Consider the following 8,731-nt stretch of genomic DNA (forward strand, 5'->3'; position numbering starts at 1 on the left):
GACCACCCCAGGGGCGGGGCAGTGAGTCTGTGTAGTTGGGGTGTTTGGATGGGGCGGCAGGTCAGAGATGGGCTGGAGGATGAGAAGGGGGAGCGGTGGCAGGGGATTAGCCCTCTTCTGAAAGTCCATCCCCCCCTTTAGGAAGCTGGAGAAGAGGTGACCCCTTCGCTTTTGGGGTCTCCTGCGTACCTCCTAATCCTCCCTCTCCAGCCCTTGGGACTCGTTCCCCTGCTCCTCTCAAGGCAGCCTCAGCTCTGGCCATTCCAGCCTGGTCTGACGGGGCTCTGGGGGGGTCTCCGCACCCCTTCGCCGGGGCTCGCTAGGGGCAGCCGCTGTAATAACTGCGGGGTATCCGTCTGCTGCAGTGGAGCGAGGGATGTGGGAGGATCATTAGGAACCCATTTCCAGTTCTTCACATAAAAGGTCTTGGGCAAAGAAGAGGAGGTACAAACCACTTTTAATGTTAATCCCTGGCCATCTGGGGGACCTGTCACTGTCGGATCAAGCAGGGATGGCTTTAACTTGGACCGGGCACGATTTGGCCTTTTTGAATGACAGTCGCTTAGAAGACAGCAGGATATGTTGTAGTTTTTAGGGTTTTAAATTTTACTTCCTCCTTTAGCCTGTAGGATCGCCCTATAGGATGGGTTTGGTGAGGGGAGATAGGGCTGGCTCTGTGCTGTATTGCAGTGCGCTTTGATGAAAAAGCCCTGTGGGGTATGGATCCTGCCCAGAGATCACACTGGCCATAAACCTGGGACATTAACTGCGTCATTGAGGGATAAGGATGTGTTTGCTGGATTTATTTATACTGGAATATTTGAATAAGTTTGCATAGATTTATGCATACGTACAAATGTGGTACCTAAAGGAAATTGTAAGTCATGCAACGCTAGAGTCAGAAGAGACCGTAAAGGTCATTTAATTTGGTCCTACCTCTTTCTCTTCCTTTTCCCCTTTCTTGGAGAGGCTCTGGGGGAAAGGCCAGACCCTCCGCTGTTGCTTCAGGTTGTCTTGTCCACCATCTCAGAAACTCCTTCACCTGCTGATTAACTTCCAGCTTCTCCCATCTAAAATCCTTCCTCCACCACAGTTGTCATCTTTTCTCTCCCTCCCTGCCAGCCATATATCTTGATAGAGTTGTCTTTATTTTTTGCTCCCATTTGCTTCCTGCTGATTTAACCCTCAGTGCACCATGGTCTGATATTTGGCTCCATCATCCCCTGAAACATGTCCATAAAATTGATTGATATTTTTAACCCATTGGCTTAATGTCTCAACAGCCATTCAACGTTGTTACTATTGCTCTCCTTGGAAAATACTTGTTTTTACTCTCATCTTTTGCAGACTCACCCTCCTCTGCCCAGTTCATCAATGCAGGTATTCTTCAAGGCTCTCTATTTTCTCCTCAGGAAATCTCCATTAAACCCACAACTTCAGCTATTGCTTATCTGCTAGTGATTCTCATACTTTACACCCACTCCAGACATGCATTATGTTCCAGACTAGTAAGTCAACTACCTGTTTAAAACCAAGACACTACACACTCGACATGTTCGAATCTGGAGCCCATGATCTTAGGTTATGTGGTTAGTATTTTTCCCGTGTTTCTCATTTCAGTGAATGGCACCCCCATCCATCCAGTCATATGGGTGGAAACCCAAGGTAGCAGGGTCATCCTTTACACCTTGTCCCTTTTATCCATCCTCAGTAAGTCACTGAGTCCTGTGCCCCCTGGAAACCACCCCCCCCCCTTAAGTTGTTATGGCCAAAGAATCTGGCTTGGGGCATTGCTGCTTTAAGCTATCTCCAGGTCACCCACTAGATGGGTCACATGCTTCTGTCATTTTAATGTCCTAGAGATCTGTCCAGTCTGTCCACTCTGCATCTTCATTTCCCTATCCTTTCCCCAAAGTATTTCCATTATTCATCTGAACTACTGCAGGAAGTTCAGAAATGGTTCTCCACATTGATTATTCCCTCCCAGGCTCATTGCCATAAAACCCCCCATCAGTAGTGGCCCATTGCTTTTGGTAGACAGATCTTAGCCAGGCCTTCAAGGCCTTTTGTGGTTCTGCTCCTGCTTCACTCCACTCACCCCCTTACCCACTGTGTTCAGTAATAGAAGCCTGCCCATTCCTCCAACTCAGTAGTATCTCTTATTACAAGATCTTGCAAGTTCTATTTCCTTTCCTTGTCATGTTTTGCTCCCAGTCATTGACCTCCTACTTGTAGATCTTTCCGCTACTCAAGGGAAACCTACTTTGATCCACACTGCAAGTCAGATCCTTTGTTAGATGCGCTTTAACTGTTCTTTTTCTAAGAAATTTTGTCATTTCAAACCTCTATGTGTGATTAGTTGCCTGTTCTGTTACCTTTCATGAACACAGAGTCCATGTTTTGGCCTTTACTCACTGTTATCATCTGCTTTCATACGCCCTGACACCCAGGTGCTCAGTACACTTACATGGAGAACAAATCTTATCTCTGAATACTCTAGTGACAGAGACTGCATCATGTTCGTGGCATGTTACATCTTTTTTTTTTTTTATGGGGAGTTCATGTAACCTCTACAAAGAGATATGATTTCTGTGGTTAGAGCTAAATACAGTTCCTTTTCCCTCAGATTTTCTGTTTTACAAATTAAACATCCCCAGTTCTTCAGCTCTCCAGTATAATAAATCCTTCCTCATTTAGGTTCTTCCTTTGGAAAGGCCCTGTTTGACCAGTGCTCTAAATGTGCTTGGGGTGGAATGCAGTGATCAGTGAAAGACATTTGAACTACAGATTCCCTTGAGTGGGACCTTGCCACCCTGCCATTACACAGCAAAATTGTATTCTCTTTATTTTCGCTGCCGTAAATCATAGTCTTTGCTCTTACTGAGCTTACAGGCAATCAGAACTTTCATGTTCTTTTAAAATCAGCTCCTCTCCCTCTATTCTAGGTATTGTGCAATTGTTTTATTGGGCCTAAGTGTAAGACTTTGTCTTTATCCTCTTTACAGTTCATTTTTGCTAGGTCAGGGCATGTCTGCTACTTGTTGAAGGTCTTCTTGATTATCTCATGTTATGCAACATAATAGCTCTCGTAGGCTTAATAATCATGACTTCTGTGTCTATGATGAAGTCACTGATAAAAGAATAAGACGAGTCAGGAATGGCCCTTGAGCATCATACTAGAGCTCTCTTCTGGGCCAACACACATCAGTAGGTTTTAGGTACCATTGCTTACCCACACATAGTTCTCATTGAATCCTGACAAAACCACCCTGTAATGTGGGTAGTATCAGCTTTTTTTAAAATCAGATATGGACTCAGTAACTTGACAAGTTCACAGCCAGCAAGAAGGATGAGCTTTTGAGGGTTAGATACTGTTACTTACTTCATCAGTTTAATTACATGGAAATAAAGAAGGGTAGATTTGCCTTATCGAGAACTTTTATTTATTTACTTACTTATTTTGCGTAGAAGAACTGGGGTGTAGGCCAGAGATGTGGGGATAAGAGGACTCACCAGATACAGAACTGGGAGCAGATCAGGCAGAGCTACTGAATACACTGCTGAGGGGAGTGAGACAGGAGACTCAGCTGGGCCTCGCGTGGGCTAGCCCCCAGGGGAGCCACCCAGCCATGGTGACAGAGCTGAGACCCAACCTCTAGACCCTTAAACCTAGGGAGACCCTTGCCTAGAATGTTTTAGAATGTTTAAAACTACTGCCTACCTTTTGGAAAATCTGAACACTTTTGGCACATCTCTTGAGTGTTTTATTTCTCTTGGGAGCCATAATTTTCAAAAAACTACCTATTGATGTTTTGCAAATAGAATTAACCTTGTTATAGTACTCTTAGAAAGGGCTTTGTATTTTCTTGTTTGGAGCGAAGAATGGTTTTGAATTCTTACTGGTTTTGGTTAGTTAATTTTGATATTCTGATGTCATCTTGTAAATGTATTTATGTTCATATAAATTCAAAATGTATTTAAGTTCACAATTAAAGATTTTTTTGCTACACCACTAATTGTAATCATTGATAGCATTTTGGTTGATTCTTGTCCTTTGCTTTTTCTGACTTAAAACATTTAGTTCATCTGTGAAATTCGACAAAGAATAAAACATGTGATGTTATTTATTATCGTTTAGGCTATTAGAACTCGATTAATTCCTAAAATAACTTAGGACCCCTAACCTGAAAAGTAAAGAAACTAAAAGAAAATAATTTTTGTCATTATTGTTTTCGTGTAGTTATTATTTGAGAAAAAAAAAAAACATGGAATGATTAGTTGGATACTTTTTTATAATAAAATGACCAAATGATTTAAACTTATTTGGTTCCCACTAGTCCTTCAAAAAGATTGTTAGTAAATACGTTTTCATGGCTGACTTTAAAGTTATAATTCTTATTACTTACATTGAATACGGATTCTTACTTCACAGTGAACTCCAGATGCAGCTGGGCCTCGCTGCCCCAGCGCCTGTGCTGTCTTTTCAGCCTGCTGCTGCTCTGGAATGAAGGAATCAGGTAGAGGAAAGCATGAAACACAGCACAAACCGCTTAGGAGAGCTGACCTGCAGGAAAAGCTACCGCTCAGACTTGCTTTCAGGCCCCTTGTCACCACCACTGAAAGAAAAGCAATTTCCCACATTGCAGGAGCTTTTTTGTTCTCTGTCTTTAAAAACAGCCAGAAATCTTACTGGAGATTCGACAGCCACGTTCTGACGTACATACATCAATGCACATATAACCAGTGAACTGCTTTTTTCATAAGTTCTTACACCTGGTTCAGGTAATATACTGTGAAAAAGAGGAGTAAGATAATGTTCAACAGGAATCTAAGGGAGAGGACTCCCTTAGGAGTTGGAAAAGGTGTTGAAAGAGGTAAAATGTACTTAACCCAGCGTTTTGACTTGAGCAGCACAGTATATTCAGTGTCATTTGTGTATTGAAGAAGCTTTTGTGTCCTGATCAAAACCTAGCCATTTATGACACTTTATGGATGAAGACGTCTGTAGTTTTGGGGACACATTATAATTGGGGATAGTTCATGTGTAGTGCCACAAGTTAAAATAAATAATATGTTTCATATTCCCTTTCTCTAAATCAAAGTTTTGCTATCCATGGCACCTCAACTTTTTGCAGTCTTATATGCATGCAGTAGTTACTGCTGTTATATCACCTCTGTGAGTATTTTAAAAGTATCTTCAAATGTATTACACTTGAGGAAATAAAATTCAGCTTTTCATAGTATTACTAAATAACTTGTTCTTTGAAACCTAAAGGAATATACATTTTCCACTGATGTATTCTTTTTTCAACTATGTAAGCCAAGGTGCAAAGGTGTAAGGTGAAAGTATATTACCGTATTGTTGAAAATTCTGGAATTAACAGAATGGTGAACCACTGGCAATAGACTACACACTTGTAGTGATCCCATTACAGAGATCCATATTCTGGGTGTGACATTTTAGTTAAAAATCTCCCAATTAGAGTCTTTTTCACGTCATTGCTAATAGGCTCTGAGACTCACCTTACACTGTCTTCAACAGCCTAGAGACTTAATTGCATAATTTCCAACTTAGGTTTATATGATAAAAATTATAAAAATATTCTTTGTCTAACTGTAAATTCTATACATTTTAAGCACATGTAACTTAACATGCACTTTAAGAGATTTAAAGCACGTGAAAAGTACAGCAAATAACATTTATACCCATATGCTCACCATCCAGATTTAAGAAGTATTATCATTGTGATACTTACTTCAGATCTTTTTCTTTTTAGAAATAAAACATTACAAATCCAATTGAATCCTAGTTGTGCCCCCACTTGATTCCACTGACCTTTCCCAGAAATATCCATGTTCCTAAGTTGGTACAGATCCTATCTGTCCATGACTTTGTGATCATGTGTGTGCCATAAACTGTTTATTTTTGGTTTTTAAATCTCTATAATGGTGTCATTGTATATTTCCTTGACAACCCACAATTTTTTTTTTCATTTAAGATGGCACTTGTTTGAGATTTAATTATAATAATATATACAGAACCAGTTAATTTTGTTTTAATACTGTCTGTATAGCCTATTTTGTGAACATAGCAAAGCTATATGTTTTTGTTTTTAATCAGAGGACAGTATAGGCAGTTTTCACTGGAGTGCTCATTCTTTCACATGCCTCCTTACATACATATGTAACAGTTTCTTTAGGATAAATGTCTAGAGACATAGACATACACCACCCCATGTAGAATTCCACATTGCCACTGGGAATTGCTGGGTGATGTTACCTTTAGCCTTCATAGTTACACCTGTTTACACTCTCACTAGTGGTATATGTGTGCCTGTTCCTCGTGGCCTTGCCAGCACTTTATATTGCAGGTATTTTAGTTTTTATAATATGTTAGCTGTAAAAGAACCTCATTGTTTAAATTTGCATTTCCCCCTCCCCCCAATTACTGGTGAGGTTGAACATTTTTAATGTGGTCATTGGGATGCCTAATGTGAATTACCTTTGTCTATCCTTTGTCCGTTTTTTCAGTTGAATTATTTGCACTTTAAAAATTGATTTGTACACTTCCTTTATGGGTAGCACTTGCACACTTCCTTATGGGAAGGATAGATTCTAAACCTGTGTTAGTTGGAAATAGCTTCTCCTACACAGTGGAGATCTTGCTGTTTATAGAGTTTTAGATACAAGTTCTATTATAGTTGTGTTATCACATTCATCTCTATTATTTTAAAGAAGGCTTTTTCCACCTTGAAGTCATAAAGATTTTCTTCTAATTATATGGCATAAAATTTTGCTTTTCACATTTTGCTGTTTAATCTGGTGTTTGGTGTGGATTTTGAATTGTGAAGTATAGAATTGTAATTTTATCTTTTCCAAATGTATAGCCAGTTGTCCTATTATCACTTATCAGGTCATACTTTTCCTCTCTGATTTATAATGCTGTGTTTTAGATGCAGACTAAGTCTACACTCTATTCTACTTCATTATTCTATTTGTTTATATCTGTACCAGTGCTGCTGTGTTTGTTACTATAGTCTTAAAATTATTATTGCTGTTTAGTATCGAGACCTCCTTCCTTTTTCCCCTTCATTTGGCATTTCTTGACCCTCTCCCATATGAATATAAAGAACAAGTTAATCCTTCCTCCTTAAAAATTTCTTTATCTTGAAATTTAAAGTCAGCTCTGTGGCTATTAATTTTGACCTACCTTTTTCTCATTATTTATAAGGGCAAATATAAAGGTTATTTCAAAATTCAGCTGAATTAGTCTTGGAAGCTTCTTTTACTTTTTTCTTTTTTTACAGTAAGCCAAAAAGTGCTAATAACATATCACAACTTTTTGTATAGATTTGAAGCCAAATGAATTAGCATCAGCTGTTTATGAGTAATGCAGGGTATTTTAGTTCTTTGCTAAATTCAGAATGAAGTGTTAAAGTGCTGATGCATTTTGCACTAGCCATATTGATTTCTGGGAATGAACAGATGGGAGATTTATTAATTTCAGGTAAGAAATAAGTTAGTCATTTTTTAAATATCCCACAAATATTTACTTATTTTTAAAATAACTAAGACATAGTATTTTAGGGTTTCACTGGTGGAATTTTGTGGCATTATAAGCAGTGAAAATAGCAATTATCAATAATTCTTGGTCTTCCAAAGAACATCTGTGTTGGGGGAATTAAAAATTTTAGTTATCCTAGTTACTTTTCTCCTAGATAATGATATTGACAAAATTTTGTGAGGTAATAGAAAACTTGGTTCTCTCCGTTTAGAGCAGAGCTTGAACTAGAGGTATTATTCAGTTAATATTGAATAAATGAGTTAGTATTTATTTCTGAATACTTTCATAAAATACCATTTTGGCTACTGTCGATAGTATGAATTTTAATACTCTCTGCCAAGCTATTGAGTACTCTAAATATGTTGCTTTTTAATTGTTACCCATATCATTAATATATAGATCTAACTTTGGACAGCTAGTAAGATCAATGCAGTCTTTCTTCTGCAGAGACTGAGTTTAATAGCTATTTATTACAGTCTTTCAGGCAGTATAATACTTATTAAGCATCAAAATTAACTTATTGTTACCGAGTTAAATGATGAAATGGATCAGGCATGTTATTGAGATCTTCACATTTTTTCTCTTCTGTTGTAGAAGAAATCAGCTTATTAGCATTTCTATGTCTGTGGAGTTTATTTCCCCTTACTTAGTATAATGATTTCCAAAGTAGGGTATGCAGACTAGCCAAGGCATCATCACAACCTGAGAACTTGTTAGAAATGCAGATATGTAGGTTCTTCCTGATGCTGGTTATATCAGAAATGTGGAGTGAAGGATTGTGGGAACCCAGCAGTCTCTTTTAATCAGAATCAGGTGATTCTGATAAGTGCTAAAGCTGAAAAACGTTTAGCCCTTGGGTTCTCCAGTTTAGTTCCTTTCATAAATTGTTGAAGATATATGTTTCAGCCTCTTTATTTCTGGGCTTAAGATTTATTATCACTTCTTCCTTTCAATGTCTTCACTTATATCCAATTTTCAAACATTTACAAAAGCATTGCTTTTTGCAGAATATATATATATATATGTTGCATATATATGTATATAATCAGTTCATACCCATAAAAACAATTCCCATAAAAATTTTTTTTTATTAAATTTATTTATTTGTACATACAGAACTGGGGTACAGGCCAGAGGTACAGGGGCGGTGAGAGGCTTCATCAGAGA

The sequence above is a fragment of the Condylura cristata genome, unplaced genomic scaffold (assembly GCF_000260355.1).
Source record: "Condylura cristata isolate star-nosed mole 26May11 unplaced genomic scaffold, ConCri1.0 scaffold00017, whole genome shotgun sequence".
Taxonomy (NCBI): domain Eukaryota; kingdom Metazoa; phylum Chordata; class Mammalia; order Eulipotyphla; family Talpidae; genus Condylura; species Condylura cristata.